The sequence below is a fragment of the Notamacropus eugenii genome, chromosome 6 (genome assembly GCF_028372415.1).
Source record: "Notamacropus eugenii isolate mMacEug1 chromosome 6, mMacEug1.pri_v2, whole genome shotgun sequence".
Taxonomy (NCBI): Eukaryota; Metazoa; Chordata; class Mammalia; order Diprotodontia; family Macropodidae; genus Notamacropus; species Notamacropus eugenii.
This window is the reverse complement of record NC_092877.1, coordinates 375,445,892-375,463,514: the sequence shown is the minus strand read 5'-3', so window position 1 is coordinate 375,463,514 and position 17,623 is coordinate 375,445,892. Positions and strand designations below refer to the sequence as shown.

Here is a 17,623-nt window from a genome sequence, read left to right as displayed (position 1 = left end):
TCTCTCCTGGATCTATTTTCTAGGTCAGTAGTTTTTCCAATGAGATATTTCACATTTTCTTCTTTTTTTCTCATTCTTTTAGTTCTGTTTTATAATTTCTTGATTTCTGATAAAGTCATTAGTTTCCATTTGCTCCATTCTAATTTTGAAGGAATTATTTTCTTCAGTGGGCTTTTGGACCTCCTTTTCCATTTGGCCAATTCTGCTTTTTAAGGCATCTCTTCATTTGCTTTTTGGACTTTTTTTGTCATTTGGGTTAGTCTATTTTTAAGGTGTTATTTTCTTTAGTATTTTTGGGGGTCTCCTTTAGCAAGCTGTTGGCTCATTTTTTCATGATTTTCTTGCATCACTCTCATTACTCTTCCCAATTTTTCTTTTACTTCTCTTACTTGATTTTCAAAATCCTTTCTGAGCTCTACCATGACCAGTGATCAATTCATATTTTTTCTTGGAGGCTTTTGATGTAGGAGCTTTCACTTTGTTGTCTTCTTCTGGTTTTATGTTTTGATCTTCTTTGTCACTAAAGTAAAATTCTATTTTTTATTTCTTTGTTTTTTATAATCTGCTCTTCTCAGTCACATGCTCAACTTATTACTTATTACTCTTTCTCAAGGTAGGACTCTGCTTCTAGTAGGGGTGGAGGTGGATATGAATGTACTGTCCCAGGCTTCAGGGGTTTTGTATCAGCTGATTGATCCTCCTACCCTCTGTGGGCGCAGAGTTCTTGAAGCAGCCACTGCTGCTGCTGCTACTGCCACCTTCCCCACCCTGTGGTTGGAGGCCTTCAGCTGAACTTTGTTCCCCTTTCATCCTAGTTCTACAAGGTTTTCCCACTGACCTTCTGTGCCGTCTTTGGCATTTGTGAGTTGAGAAGTCTGAAAACTGCCACAGTTGCCAGCAATTTACTCCTCTGAGGCCTCCTTCAGCCCTATCTGTGCTGGTGCAGCCCACACAGAAGTGCACTCTGCTCCCAACCCAGTGCAATATACCCTTCCAGTTCACCTGCCAGGTTGTCTTGGGCTAGAGATTTGTTTCACTCCATCATTTTGTGGGTTCTGATGCTCTAGAATTTATTTAGAGTCATTTTTACAGGTATTTGGAAGGGTTGGGGAAGAACTCAAGCAAATCCCTGCTTTTACTCTGCCATCTTGCCTCTGCCCCTTTGTTCTTGTCTTTAAAAATCAATATATTAAGACTAGAAACATCGTGAATACTAAGAAGCACATGGGACTGGAAGCAGGCAAACTAAATTCAAATTGGAATTGCTTGTTTTTGTATTTCAAGCACTTAGAATAATATCTGGCACATAGTAAGCACTTAATAAATGCTTTATCTAATTATCTCCTTTCTATCTATGTATCATCTACCTATTTATCTATCATCTGTCTATCTTTGTGTCTGTTTGTTAATCTCTATCGTATCTCTATCATATCATACATTATGCCTGTGAACCTCTCCATCTATCATCCACCTGTCTATCTGTCAGCTTTCCATATGTCTGTAAATCTCTGCATCTATATTTCTCTATGTATTCTGACTGTGACCTTGGGCAAGTCACTTAACTTCTTGGATCCAAGTTCTCTCCTCTGTGTGAAAGGGTTGGACCAGCCAGTCTCTAAGGTACCTTCCCTCTGGTCTCTTTGAGTCTAATCTCTATCTCATAGACTCTTTTATATTTCAGTACTTAGTAAATCCAACTGATAGGAAGTAAATCCAAACTGAAATCCTTATAGAGCAGTTCAAATCCATTTCCACTATAGGTAAATTCCATCCCTTCCTTCCAGATGAGATTATTTGGTTAATTAAAGTCTATTGTCTGACTTGCGTTAAAATAAACTGGCCTTCAGACCCAAGGATTTAGCTGTCTACCAGTTAAATGTATTTATTTAAAAAAATAGGAGCATATGGATTAAATTCTCTTCATGGATCATGTCGACTTAAATAATGACGGGAAAAAGTGTTTGGCAAAAGTATTTTGTGTCCTGCCAAACACAACATGTTGAGGAAAAATGATTTAAGAAATCCAACTACAGCCAAAAGTCAGTAAAATTCACTAATTTCTGCTTGTCCCTCTGAAATCTTTGTTTTTTGCCAGTATTGGCAGCATTTATTAAATTTAAAAATTGATTTCACAGAGGTTCTTTTTACTTCCTCTGTCCTATTCTCCCAGGAAGATGAAAGTAATGAAAGACGACTCAAAAATAAGGAAGAAATGGACTTTGTGAGGAAGTGTAAAAGCTGGCATGTCCTTGTTGCTAAATAAGTATGCATCCAACTGGCATGCTTTCTTAGCTTTGGGCTAATCCCAATGAAAGGCAGGCCAGGAGTATTCTGGACAGAACTCATTCAGGGTCAGAAAAGCCAATTGTTAAATTTTTAGTGTCAGCATGTACACTTTCGAATTGACAAATCTTCCAGATCATGATTTAATTTATTGTTTTGTTTGCTATCTAAATTAAAGAAACTTACTGAGAAAATCTTAATAATGTGGATTAAGTTTAAAGGTTTGCTGTGCAAGCATTTTTCTCCATTATTATTTGCCAACACACCCCTTCTCATGGCCCTTTGCGTCTTTGAAAGTATTACTTAGGAGTTCTAGCCCCAGATCTTGAGGGATATGTTGAAGTTTCTGTAACCTGAAAGATTCATGAGAATTCAAGTTTTCTTTCTCTTTTACCTGAATAGGGATAAGTGGTCAAAGCCTTTGATAAGTTAAACATCAAAAGGATAACATACTATGGATTGGTTGGGAGTGGAGGGAAGCAAAGAGGAGATATTTTATCATGAAGAGGAAGCTGATCTAGAAACAAGAAACCAAGAGTGAGGACAGATACATCAATATCTCTGGGTGAAGAAATAAAAACAATATGGTTCTCTAGATTTTAATGACAGGACCAATATTAATTAGACTTTTTTTAATGTTCAGAGTTAGGGTATGCCCAGTGATATTTATATTTTGCAGATTACATTAATCTCTTCCACAACCCTAATTAGGATATATGATTTGGCAAGACTTAAGAGGGTTTTGTATAAACAATCAGAGCACTTACAGCTAAAGTTTTGGAAGGACAATCAAAATATTGCAAGTAAGACAAAACAAAACAAAGTTTCCTTCTAGATGAAGGGTACTAAGCCCTTCTGTAAGCAGCAAAGACAGGTAGAAGATCTTAGCAATTATTCCGTATAGACATGGGTCTATACCATGCTGGATATAACATGCCATGCAGGATGGAAAGGAGGTAGTCACACCTCACGGGTCTACACATTTTGAGTGGTTTAGATAACTCCTTGTCAGATATTCTCAATGAGGGTGGATGGGGAGAAGGAAAGGGAGAGAATGTGGAACTCAAGGCTTTAAAAATGAATATTAAGGTTGTTTTTACATGCAACTAGGAAATAAGACATATAGGTAATGGGGTATAGAAATCTATCTTACCCTACAGGAAAATAGAAAGGGAGGGGACTAGGGGGTGATATTAGGGAGGGCGAATTGGAGGAAAGGGCAATCAGAATACACATTGTCCTGGGGTGGGGATAGGGGGAAGTTGGGGAGAAAATTTAAAATTCAAAATTTTGTGGAAGTGAATGCTGAAAACAAATAAATTTATATTTATAAAATAAAATTAAATAAATCAGTCTGAGTTCATCATAGCTTCCCACAGGAAAAGTACTGGCGTTTTTTCTTAAGTAAAATCTGGTTCTAAGTTTTCCTGTGTTCTGAGAAGTTGTAAAATAATTTAATAAATAATCATTTCCCTGCAGCTTCAGCCCCCTGCCAAATAATTTGTCAAATTATGTCAGTTTTAAAATCACTCTCTTCTCCTTACCTCATCCCTGGGAGTGCTCCCTCTCATCTCTCTTTGCTGCATTTGAATAGGAATATATAGACCAGTAATTCAGTGGTTAACCTTATCTACCTTAAAACCAGTTTTAAAGAGACGATGTTAACAGAAAGGTAAATAAATTTTAAATAAACGAAGATAAGTTTCTAGAACAGATACACAGGATGCTGTGTAGGGAGAAACAGGGCCAGTGAGGAATCATAATTTTTTAGATTTGTCCCTCAGCAAAAACAGAATATATCCAAATAGACCTGCGTCCCTGGAGTCTAAGACCAGTGACCTCATCATTACAATTCCGCTTTTGATTTCACGATCATTCTCTCTGATCCCTTTGTTTTCCCAGTCTCCTCTTTACCTGCTATTGGGGCTGCCCTTGGGATACCTTCTCCTCGGGTTGGAGGGGCATGCTCATTCTTGATGCATTTTCTTCTCACCTGGCAGCCGCCCTAAACTAGGATGGGAGGAACGAGTCAGTCAACGTCTTGTGAGTCATCAGTTCAGCATCTGGGTAACTGACCTCAGAAGATCAAGGAAGGAAACAATTTGGATCAGGATTTTTGTCTGAAATAGCAGGCATTCCTTTCTAGCATGTTACTCTCCTTGGTGGTACTAAGACAAAACTGCATTTACACAGGGTGACCATGAAAATTTACTTCCATTTTCACAAAATTCCAAAATTTAAATGTTTTAGATAATTCACCAAATATTTCTTTTTTCTCTCTTTCATTTGGTTTACTGTTAGCAGAGAATTTTCTTAAGTAGTTTCTACTATAACAAATCACAGTGACCTCCGCTGGATCAATCAGACTGTGGTGTGGGCTGAGAGAAAGGGTGTTGGGGGTGCTCCAGAGATCAGGGTCCTTATTTAATTTCCCCCCCACCCATCTCCTTTGGACCTCTGGCCCACTGAACCATCTGCTTCCCATCACCTGCGTTCCCAGCAGCCCCCACCCCCAGGTCTCCACATCATGGTTGTCTGGACAGAATGACCTCAACATCGCTGACCTTGGGCTCGGCCTGGGTAGAGAACCGCTAGTTTGGGTGGGGAGGGTCCCCAGAGCTCAGTCACCCCACCATACAGACGAATAGCAGCACCAGCAGCACATGAGGAGGGTGGGAAAGATGGAGAGACAAGGGACAAACCCAAGAACATCACATCTACAACTCACATGAGAAGGGGAGGGGAGGCGGGGACAGAACAGGGCAACAACGGAAACCGAGGCAGCCACTACAGCCTCGGGGACCATTTTCACCAAGGGGTCTCGGGTTTTTTTGTCAAGTCCAAATGCAGCAAGACTAGTCCTTCTCCCCCCTGCCCTCCGAACCCAACTCGGAGTCGGGGGGAGTTCAGCATCCCCCATCTCTTCTCTTCTCCCTCTGGGCTCAGGTTTTGCACCCTGCCGGTCCCCTGAGGCCAGAGGAGGGGGCTGGGCTGGAATGTGTGGAGGTGCTTGGTGGGGATAGATGCCAGGACCTCCAACTGACACCCCCTTCAAGTCACCTTCAGGGTGCTAACGGGAGGATGGCATGGTGACCATGTAACTGGGTTTAGGACCGTCTGGCCCATCAACTGGGGATGATGGACCACTTGGGCACCCACAGCCTGCTTGGCTATGACTGTGGCCCACGGCCCCAGCCCGCCCCTGCCACTGACTTGCTGGTGGGAAAGGGTGTGGGCAATGTGGCTCACAGTCACCTGCTGTGGATACAGGGGCGGCTAGAAGCCCAAGTGGGCTATGAAGTTGAGGGCCGCAGGGTGGACAGTAATGTGGCCAATGGGGGGTGTGGCAGGTGCTAGCTGCACAAGGCTAGGGGCTGAAGGGGCAATGAGGGCGATGTGCTTGCGGTGGGCTTAAACAGATGGTTCAAAGTCTAGATAACTGAGGCGTGAGTGGTGTCCGTGTGCGCGATGACCTTCGAGCCCCCTCCCTCTGCGGCCACGAAGGAGCGTCAGCTGCCGGAGGAGCGGGGAGAGGGCAAGGGAGCTCAGCTTGGGCAGGCCCAACGCCATCGGTCATTCTCCATGACTTCATCCACGTTGCACGCACCTTCTGACGCGATGGAGGTGGAGGCCTGGTCATCCTCCGGCTGCCCTCCCCACCGCAGCACCCGCTCCATCTCGAGCGCGTCCATCCACTGGCTCAGCTGGCGCTTCAGCTCCATCAGCTGCTGCTGCCTGGGTGTCTTCTCCCAGGCCAGCCTTTCCATCTCGTGCTCATACTCCTGCTTGGGTTCCAGGGTCCGAATGTATCTCAGGGCGCTGCAGAGGACCCTTAGAGTGTATGTTTTCTTATCAAACACATTGGGGACGTGCCTTTTTAGGGTCTCAAAGCGTTCCTTCAGATGGGCCCGTCTGTTCTTCTCCAATCTGTTGTGGACTTTCCTGGCCCCGAGCCCCCCAGGTCGCTTCTTCTGCTCACTGGGCTTCACCTCCTCAGCCGGTGCCAACTTTAGAGCTGCCAGTGCTGTTGGCGGAGGTGGCTGTGGGGCTGGCAGCTGGGATGGAAGGGCTGCAGGGCTTTGGGGCTGCCTGTGGGTGCTGCAGTGCCCTTCGAATCCGGCAGGAGTGGGGTGGCAGTGGCTGGTGGGCAGGGGAGTGAGGGGAGGGGGTCCTTGATACCGAGTCCACGTGCACTGACCAAGGCTGTCTGGCGTGGGGCAAGGATTAGCGGCTGGGTGGGAGCCTGTCACCACAGGGAAAGGGATGACAGTCACTGGGGTGGCCACAGGCGGTGGAGGTGCAGTGGACAAGGGAAGTGGGGGGCCTCAATCCGGAGCTCTTCAGGGGCCAGCATACGATTAACCCTCGTGGCGCAGGCCTTCTGCTCCGGCTCCCGCTCCAGCCCATCTTTCTCCTGTTCCTCATGTGCTCTCTTGGGGCTGCCCTTGCCATTCTCGGAAGCATCTCAAAGCTCATCGTTGGCGGGGAGGGGAGGAGGGGGAAAGCGGGGGAGCTGGGGGGAAGGGGGTGAGGAGGAGAGGCGGAGGAGGGCGGGCAGGCCTTGTGGACCTTGGGGCACTAAGCCAGGAGTCACCCAGTAGTTCGTAAGCACCAACGATATGCATGTCTCCTTATTATATTATGGGAATGTGAAGAAAGGCTCTGTCCTCAAGAAGCTTACATGAAAATTAGTTATTTTAAATACTAGGGGAGGGGGAATGTGGAAAAATACAGACAACTACTACATTGTTAGTGAGCCTTGTAAACTCATCCAACCATTCTGGAGAATGTGAAACTATGGTCGAAGGGCTGCAGAACTGTGTATATACCCTTTGACCCAGCAATATTATGTTTATATGTCAAAGACATCAAAGAAAACGGGGAAAGGCCTATATGTACAAAGGTATTCATTGCAGCTCTTTTTGTGGTGGCAAAGAATTGGACATTGAGGGGATGCCAATCCATTGAGAGATAAGATTGTGATGGAATTCTATTGTGCTATAAGAAATGATGAGGGGGATGTCTCCAGGTGAGCAACCTAGGAATCTGTCTTATCAGAGACTTGTATAAAAGCATAGATTACTTGCTTGTCAAATTTGTAGGTGCCATAAAACTTGGACAGATGTCTAATGCATTGGATGACAGATCAAAGATTAAAATTTTCAAAAAAAGATTGACAGGCTAGAATTTTGTATCAATTCTAGTTAAATTGATATTAATAGGAGTAAATGTAACATCCTACTCTTGGGTTAAAAAAAAATCAGTTTCACATATTGGTTAAAGGCTTGGTTAGAGAAAAGTAACCATGAAAAAAGATTTAGCAGTCTTTTTGGACTGCAAGCCTAATTTGAGTAAACAAAGTAATTTGGAAAATATGAAAGTGAACTGACTTAGACTGCATTGAATTTTTAATCAAATAGCCACAGGATTGTTGAGTTATAGGCATTGTGTTTTAGAAAAGATTTAGAAAAGCTCTATGGTGTTCAGAACACAGCTATCGGGATAGTGAAGGGACTACAATACTTGCAATATCAAGTTTACTTGAAGTCATTGTTGGAAATAAGCTTAGGGTTTATCTAGGCCAATGGCCTTACTTGACAAATGAGAAAACTGAGCCACAGAATGGGTAATTTGCCCAAGGACATAAATGTAGTAAAGTAGGATTGCCAAGATTCCTCAACAGTTCTTCTGATCCTGAAGGTAGGGCTCTTTCCATACTGCCATAAGGTCTGAGATCTTGCCTTGCCTCACCTCCCCTTCCCTTTCCCAAAACCTTAAACCTACCGCACTCTGAAACTCATGCATTGGACAACACTAGGAAGCTGCTTAAGGGCTCTCTTCTGGATCCTCCTGGGCTTCAAAGTGATTGTCAGTGGTACTGTTGCTGTTTCCCTCCCAGCCTGAAGTCTTTGTTTTCTTTGCCTCATTATAACCATTTGCCTGGTTACTTTTTAAACTGGCTTATTCAATGAATGGGCATTACCTCACCCTAAGTGAGTAACTGAATAGACCTTGGCCTCACGTCTCCCAATGGATCCTGGGCTATCTCCAGTCATCCTGATAAATATCTGGTCACTGGATTCAAATGACTCTGGAGGAGAAGTGAGGCTGGTGACCTTGCATAGCCCTCCCTCATTCAAAACAAAGTCAAGTGCAAGTCATGTCATCGTTTCTCTGATGGCATGGTCTTCTGCAATGAAGGATGAACATAACAACATCTGAGGTCCTGGGGGTGTTTAGCCCAGAGTAAAGAAGACTTAGAGGGGAATGCTTAGCTGTCTTCAAGTTCTGGAAGTCTTATCAAGCGAAAGAAATATTGCCCTTGTTTGGCTTGGCCCCAGAGAACAGAAGAGCGAGTAATTGAAGGGAGGCAATTTTCGTCTCTGTGAGAAATTCCCTAACATTAGAGCTGTCCACAAATGGAATGAGTTATCACAAATGGAATGAGGAAATGGATTCCCCCTAAATAGAAGTCTGAAGGAAGAGGCTAGATTGCCAGTAGTTTGGGATTCGAGAGAGAGAGAGACAGAGACAGAGACAGAGAGAGAGATCAAGTATGGGTTGGACCCATCATGACCCCATGTTCAAAAGCAAAGCAAAGATTGATGTTGTTTATATCAATATTATTCTGTTATCACTGTACAGTGTTCAGGTTGTTGTTATCCAGTTGTTTCAGTCATGTCCAACTTTTGGGACCTCATTTGAGTTTGGTTTTTTTTTGCCATTTACTTCTCCAGCTCATTTTACAGGTGAGGAAACTGAGACAAATGGGGTTAAATGACTTTCCCAGGGTCACACATTTAAATACAGGAAGATGAGTCTTCTTGATTCCAGGCTCAGCATTCTATCTATTGCACCACCTAGCCACCCCCTATAATGCTCAAAGAACCCTCCAAAGAATTAAATTTGAGGACAGTTACTCAAAAGGAAATGGAAAAGTTTATAGAGGGAGTTACCATCACATTACAAATAAGGAATTATATAAAAGGAAGTATTCTAAAGGGTGTCATCAAAGAAATGTATGATTAGGAAAAAAAGATGGCTCAGTCATATAATGAAAGTGAGGAAGATCCTATAGGTATCTTAAGTGCTCCTTGGTAGCCATTAAAAATCAAAACCATAAAAAAGAAGACTTCCAGTGTATTTAGTTCACGAACTGCTGTGTCGTGAACACCTGAAAGAACAGAGATGATAGTTATAGAAGATGATGGGGTTTCCAGTGAGTTGTGATGTACATTGTTATATGGAACATTGGAATATGCACTTAACTGGATGTTCTCTGACATGTTTCCTAGTTTAGATTCTCATCCTTGCAGCTACTACCGTGCAACCATTAAACTAATTGACGTCTTGGATTTCCCTGAACAAGTCCCAGTTGTGTACATGTAGATGCAGCAGGGCTGGCTACAGCCACTGGGTCATCTCATTAGATGTATATCTTGGAGTGAATTAGAAACTGAATTGTTCACAAGAAAGTGTTTTCTATGAAAACAAATAATAGGTGGACATCTTTCTAAAATTTAGTTTTCAATTTAATGATTTTTTCCCCTAAATAGTATTTATAGCTGGTTTGTTTTAAAAATGTTTTAGTTTCAATAAATTGGGTTGAATGACCAAGTAAATCAAAACTGGAAGGCTGTTTATGAAGACTTTTCTCCTTCCATCAAATATATACAAATGAGGAATTTCCACGCCACTGACATGGAAAATAAATTTGACCAAAAACTCATTTTCAATTTAGCTCTATACGTTAATGTTTACATGAGTTTGCCTTTGAGTCAGCTAAATGGTGCAGTGCAGTCAAGAAGAACTAAATTCAAATCTGGCCTCAAATATTTACTAGTTGTGTGAGTTTGATTAAGTGACTTAGCTTTGGTTTACCTTAATCTTCTGGAGAAGGAAATGGCAAACCCCTGCCAAGAAACCCCATAAGAGGTCACATTAAGCGTCCGACATTGCTGAACAACAAAATGAGTTCACTTATGATGTTTCAATTCCACTTCCATGTAAACAAGCTAAGTCTATATTGTAAGGGCTTGGAATTTTAAGATCAAGTCAATTTCATAATTTCTAAATACATTTTAGCCCAAAAAGCTTGTTTGCAAGTCAGTTTTTTGGAAGCAGGATTTCCCATGTGAGCAGTGTGAGGAATGGCTCTTTGATCAGATTATTCATTAATTGAATCCGTCTTCTTGAATTGGAAGGGACCTCGGAAGTATTGAGCATAAACCTTTCGTTTTACAGCTAAGGAAAGTAAGATTGGGAGAAGGTCAGTGATTTACCTAAAGTCACACAGCTAGCAAAAGGAACAGGCAAGACTTAGAACCAGCTTTCTTGACTTTTGATCCAAAGTCTCTCTATACCCTAGGCAAGGCTCTTGAACTGCATTTTCAAAAATAATTCACAAATCATTTCATTCCAAGAACAGTGAAATACTAAAGTTAATAATATTAGCTCTCCCCCACCAACAGTGGTTTTTTTAATTTTTTATTTTTCAGGCTGACTATGGGTAGCTACTTCAAAGATTCCTCATATGATCATTTCCAAATTCCTCACTATGCTGTTTTACCTCCTTTAGAAACATTAGAATATATTAAAGCTTCAATTCTCATCCCAGTTCTTACATGAAATCTCAATGTAAAAAATATTTTTATTTTTGTTATTGTGTGTATTTCAATCATGTCCAACTCTTTGTGACCCCTTTTGGGATTTTCTTAGAAAAAATCCTACATTGGTTTGCCATTTTCTTCTCCATCAAAAATTATATATTCTTTTTAGAAAATCTTGAAAGACTAAACTCAGTTAAGACTTGAAATATAATACTTTCATATAACAGCCATAGATGGATTCACAGGAGGCAAATTAGATAGTAAGGAATTTGATAAATATAATTTGAAGAATATTAAAAGAAAAAAATATATATATATTTAGCCTTGAAAAAAAATGAAGAGAAAACAGTACTATTAGTCTTAATGTTTAACTTGAGAAGACAGTTTAACATTGGAATTCTGTCCTAAAACTAGATCTAATCCTAACTCTGGGAAGTCAAAGAAAAACATGACTTGTGTACAAGTATGTTTACGTTTGTTGTAGCACGAGACTGGAACCTAAGACTCATCAATAGGTGTATGAGTGAAGTATGTACTCAAATTATTTGTACCCGTAACTACAAGATTGGAATTGTATGAGATGCTCGTCTTATAAAAGAATGCAATTTATTGCACCATAATAAATAATGAAAATTATATTTTGAGAAACACTCAGGAGGATTTATATGAACTGATGCAGGGAAATGAGAAAAACAAGTTATCCTATAACAACTTTACAAAGAAAAACAACTTTGAAAGAATTTAAATTTCTGATCAAAGTTTTGATCAACCAGTTTGATGAAACAGGCTAAGTACCCCTTGAAAAAGAAATGTTGAACTCAGGGTCCAGAATGAGACGTGCATTTTCAGGCATGGCCAATGTAAGAATTTGTTTTGCTTGATTACATATATCGTATAAAGGTTTGAGTTTTCTCCTCTTTTTTAAAATAAATTATGGATAGGGTATAAGGAGCAGAACTAGTTATGAGAGGAAGAAGAAGGAAAGGGAAGATGAAGTGAAGAAGGAGGAGGAGAATCTTTTTTTAAATGTACAGAAAAGAAAGGAAAGAGGCCAGAAAGAAACAAAGACAACCTGGACAGCTTTGAAGGTTATAAGTTAAAATTATTATATATTTAAATACAAACGTAAGCTTCATAAAACAGGGATTCTCAGTTTCATGTACGGTTCTCTTTTACTTTGTATATGGGAGTGATTATTTTATTTAATACTTAAAAATTCAAAATAATGATGAAACACAATTTTAAAAAGAGGGAGGTAAAGGATCATGCCGTTGTGGTGGTAAGAACATTGGAATGGACGTTAAAAAACTTTAGTTTAAATCCTGGTTCATCTATTTTCCCAGCCTATGTGACTTGAGTAGGAGTACTTAATCTCTGTCTTGATTTCTGTGTCTCTCTGTATCTGTCTCTGTCTGTGTGTGTATATGTGTATCTGTACATGTATATATTTACACACAACAGTATACATGTATACATATGCTCACATACACACACATATACATATGCCAGGTAGACTGGTATGAGGACACTGCGTATGGTGTGGTTACCTAAAAAAGTATACCAACTTCTATCTTTCACTGCTATTGACCTGTTCCCTTGTCAAGTCTCCCTCGAAGTTCACAAGCAGCCTGCGGAATGGATGTTTTAGAAAAGATTACTACTGCAGAAATTTTCTCTCTAAATAGCTTAAACCATCACCATGGTCTAAGCTGAGGAAAATCTCTTTTTGCTTTTAGGATATTATCCTTCTCTCAATCCCACACACTTGTAGGCTTGAATACCAATACTTGTAAGTCGCTATATACTTCAATAGCAGCTTCAAGAAACACAGAAATGCAAAAAAGCATTTGCAGGAACAGGCTTCTACTTTGAGGCTACAAAGGTGGCTAGGGGGTGAAGGGGAGGAGGTGGGTAAATGCCTTCTTCCTCTACCCAAATGCCCTTTCCAACGCACTAGAGGGAAATGAGAAGCCAAACTAGTCAAACCCATAAAAGGGACCTGGGAGTTTTCCTGAGATTGGGATTGGGTTACATATATTGTGGGGATATTGAAGGATATATACCACATAAGGTATATATTATAGTATGTGTTTGACATATTATATATGTGTACATGTGTGTAACCATTTTTCTTTTACAGGTTTGTGATCTATATTCTGTGAGTTTCAGTAATTATCAGTTCCTGTCATGGAAGAAATCCCCAAGCTGTTTGTCATGCTTCCTTCATTTAGTCACACTTTACCATTAATTTAATCTTTGCAAACTGAATTAATTCATTTTCAAATTGAAAATGATCTTATCTTAAAACTTCCATGAATTAAAAAAAAATGGCGTCCATGATGTGAGAATATAAATTGAGAGCATAATCTGTTGCACTTCTTCTAAATAAAGACATGGAGAAGGAAGTGGCAAACCACTCCAGTATCTTTGCCAAGAAAACCCCAAATGGCAGCACAAAGAGTGGGACATGACTAAAACGACCCAAAAACAACAATAAAGATCACATTTCATTGACCAAAGGAGATGGCATAAATCTTAGGGCTAAATGATCAAAGGCTGGTATTCTAAAATGCTCTTTTTAAGCTTTCAGGAAAAAAAATGCATTTTCTTTTTAAAAATACAAATTATTATTATAAATTAATAACTTTTTTACAACTCCGTCATCATATGCCAATAACTTCCCCATAAAACAGTTCCTTAAAAGAAAGGGCTCATTAAAACCAACTGACAAAGCAGCCATGCCCAGCAGTATATAAAACATTCTGCAAATGCAGTCTGCCATCTCTCTGCCAAGAGTGTCATTTCCTCTCACCAGCGTGCAGGAATCATGTTTGGTCATGGCATATAACATGAATTCTGATGTACTTTGGCATTGCCTATTATTGTAATCATTTCATGTATTTTACTATCATTGGAAGGTTATTTTCATTAAAAAAAGATTGATGTATGTCCCTCAGTATTTGAAAGTTAGAAATTATGTAATGGATCCTTTTTTTTTTTTTTTACCAAGATCAATACTGAACCTTCCCATCCCATGATTTTCAGGGGATACATGTTACTACTCTACAGTTTTAGTTCTTTATTTATTATTGCACTTAAAAAAAACCATTTTATTCTGGACTTAAGAAATAAAACAAGCATTTCTATAACATAGTAGAATAGAAAAAACAAAAGATGTTTGCACATGGAACTGCAAATCTATTATGTACAATTCACTTTTCCTTTGAAATCTATAATAAAATTATCATGTAACTTTCTTTTCTCCCCCTTTTTCTTCTCTCCCCCTTCCACCCTAGAGATGATTGTCATTAGATACAAATTGTATATAGATATATAGATATAGATATATATAAAATCATTCATATATACTATTATTTATCAGGTCTTCCTCCAGATGCAGATAGAATCTTCCTTCATAGGTCCTTGGTAGCTAATTTGGATATATATGATAGTTAAAATGTGTTATCTGCTCAAATTTGTTTTTAAACAATTTTATTACTGTGTTCAAAGTTTTCTCTTGATTCCACTCATTTTGTACAAGTCTACCCATTTTTTTTCTAAAATCATCAAGCTCATTATTTCTGCACTTTTGTCAAAATTAATGTCCTTATATATGGGTTTGTACCCATAACCACAGGATTGGAAAGGTATGGTGTGCCCTTTGTGTTCCAGACTCAGGTAGACCATCATACTTTGAATGACCCTGTATTTTTCCCAGCTTTCCTGTCCTCTCTCCCTTCCTCCCTCCCAAAACAGACTTTCCACTCTATTCATGAGCCATTTTGGAGTAACTAGGAACTCAGACATGAACACATTCTGCAAAAGACAAGCAAGAGATTAGTGAGAGACTTTGCCACGTATGTGTCAAAGGATTTATTTCTCCCCTTTGTGTTTTCTTAAGGAAGCTTAGGCTCCCATTTAGCTAAGTAAAGGAGCTCTAATTGCTTCTAAGCAGATGTTCTTCTTCAAATGCCCCACAAGTAGGAGACTGTGGCAAACAGATCCAACAAGCAGCTAGCAGCAGTTTAGGAGGGTAGTTTGCAAGGAAAGATGAGAGAGAGAGAAAGAGAGAGAGAAGAGAGAGAGAGAGAGAGAGAGAGAGAGAGAGAGAGAGAGAGAGAGAGAGAGAGAGAGAGAGAGACAGAGACAGAGAGAGACAGAGAGACAGAGACAGAGACAGACAGAGACAGAGAGACAGAGGGAGAGAGAGAGACAGAGGGAGGGAGAGAGCAGTGAAAGGTTGTTCAGGCACACAGGAAATCAGAGGTTATGTCTTTACAATGGAAGTTAATTGCAGGCAATCTAGATTGAACAATGTTGCAAGGAAGTTTTGTTCCTTAATTAGGGGCAGGGCACAAAGCTATTTAACGATATTAGTGCAAAACTACCCTGCTAAGGATAGCCTAATTCTCTGTATGTCTTCATAGTTCTATCTGAGACCCAAGATGCCTGGGAATGTTGTTTCACATCTATCTGCAAACAAAAGGAGTAAAAAGTCATGGTATAGTTCGGCTTTAAACACTTTTGATGACATCAGGGACACTCTCTCATGTGCAGTCTGGCCCATTGTTGGCTTGTTTTAATTTCTAGAAAGTTGTAGCTCTGTTTCACTGGTCTGCCTCATTGTTGGGGCAACAAGGTGGCACAGTGGATAGAGTGCCAGGCCTGGAATCAGGAAGACTTTTATCTTCCTGAGTTCAAATCTGGCCTCTGCTGTATGACCCTGGGCAAGTCACTTAATCCTGTGAGCCTCAGTTTCCTCGTCTGTAAAATGAGCTGGAGAAGGAAATGTCACACTACTCCAGCATCTTTGCCAAGAAAACCTCAAATGGGGTCATGAAGACTCAGACATGACTAAACAAAAACTCATTATTTCTAAAACCAAATTCATCTGAACAACAAGATTTTTGTTTTTGTGACCTCCATCCAAAGGGTACCATCTGGGCTGTCAAATCATGCACTTAGGGCAATAGGGCAGAGTCCCAAAGTGAGACCTTTTCAGAAATGCAGCTTAGATCTGTGGATAAGAAAATTAAATCAGGTCCTACCAGAAGTCGTTTGTGCTCATTACTTAATAACAAAAATAGAATGATAAAATAGCAAGGCAACATGAGGTCCAGGTTGTTCCTTTCTGGATCATTAGCCACCAACATTATCTTATAATTATACTTTGAATTGCATAATTGTTTTTACTTTTAAAGGAACCTGTGACTTGATATGGCAAACTTATCTTTCCCACGTATGCCATCTATACGTATTATAAGGGAGACTTCAGGAGGGATCTTAGAGAGTATGGAGACAAGAAAGAACATGAAATTTGGAGTCAGAGGGATAGACTAAAATCCATGCACGCTTTGCCATTTTTCTCCCTGTGTGACCTTGGACATATAACCCCCAGAGCCTTCGTTTCCTCGTAAGTAAAATGAAGGGAAAGACTGAATATTATAGAAGGTCCTTTCCACTTACAAATTCACAGTCCTATTAAATGATAATAAACTGAAGTAACTATAATAATTGTCACAGTCATTGAACCACAATCCCCTAATCACCAAGCTCTTTACAGATATCAATTAATTAAGCCTGATTGCGCCTTTGCAAAGTAGGCCTGAGCGCATTTCTTAGACAAGAATGATTCTACCTCTTCTAAGTGGTTTGCAAAAGGCCACTTTTTATCTTCCTCCTCCTCTTTCTGTTCACAGATAAAAGAGTGCAAGAACTGTTCCCACTTTTCAGAATGAAGCATGTGGCATTTCCAAGACAATGAGATAAACCAAAGGTGATCTTAGTTATATTTGTATATTATTTAAATTTATCTAAATATTTAAATTTTATTTAAATCCACTCAATTTTATTAAATTTATTTAAATATTTACATCTATTTAAATTTATCCTAGTGGATTTTTCATCTATGTTATGCGTAAACTGAACAAAGTTCTCTTTCTGGGAGGGATGGGGGATTTAATCTAGTTACTCTTCTCTGTTAATTTTAATACCCCTTCTTAGTAAATGGCTATTACTTGCTGCCTCCCTCCTCCAATGACTTAGAACTTCCTTGGCAATGTAAATGTTGCTTTCCCAAAGATAAAATGTAAGGTCTGTGAGGGCAGAAGTGGATTTCATTTCTGTTTTTGTAAATATCCCCCCCCCCCTTGCCCAGCAACATGCCTGACACAGAACAGAAAATTTATAAATGCTTGTTGATTTCAAACGAATTGAATGCAGAGATTCAGTCCAACTGTGACTGAAGATGGCCATCTAAGGGGTTAATGAATTTCTCCTTAGCTTGTTCCCTTGCACAGTACGAGAGAATGATGTATAGTACTCCAAGACGTTTAGTGTAATGAAACATCATACTAATTCCCATTCTCACCCTGTCACTCACTAGGAGCTCCCCAGCCTGGCATCTTGCTGTCTGCTCCACCCCAACTTTTTCATACCAGGACCACGGTTCTTCTGCCATGGACATGGTGACCCAAAGACTTTGCTTTCCACCAGACCTGGGGAGCTAGTCTGTTCTGCTTTAAGACTTTGATGTGAGGCTGAGCTGTCTTGATTGGTGGATAAATGAAAGCTCACCCAACTATTCATTAAAATTCATATAATAAATGCTGGTTGAAAACTTGGCTCCATATACCATCCTGCCATTCACCAGGATGCTGGGACCTACATAACATGAGTATCTTACTGATTTCCATCTCTCAGCCTCAGTGTTATCATCTGTCAAATAAGGG

The 17,623-nt window shown here is 40.1% G+C and overlaps 1 pseudogene; it reads right to left on the bottom strand.

Moving 5' to 3' along the window:
- Positions 1 to 5,334: 5,334 nt before the first annotated feature.
- LOC140512439 (max-binding protein MNT pseudogene) lies at positions 5,335 to 17,358 on the bottom strand (annotated as a pseudogene).
- Between the last annotated feature and the right edge of the window lie 265 nt (positions 17,359 to 17,623).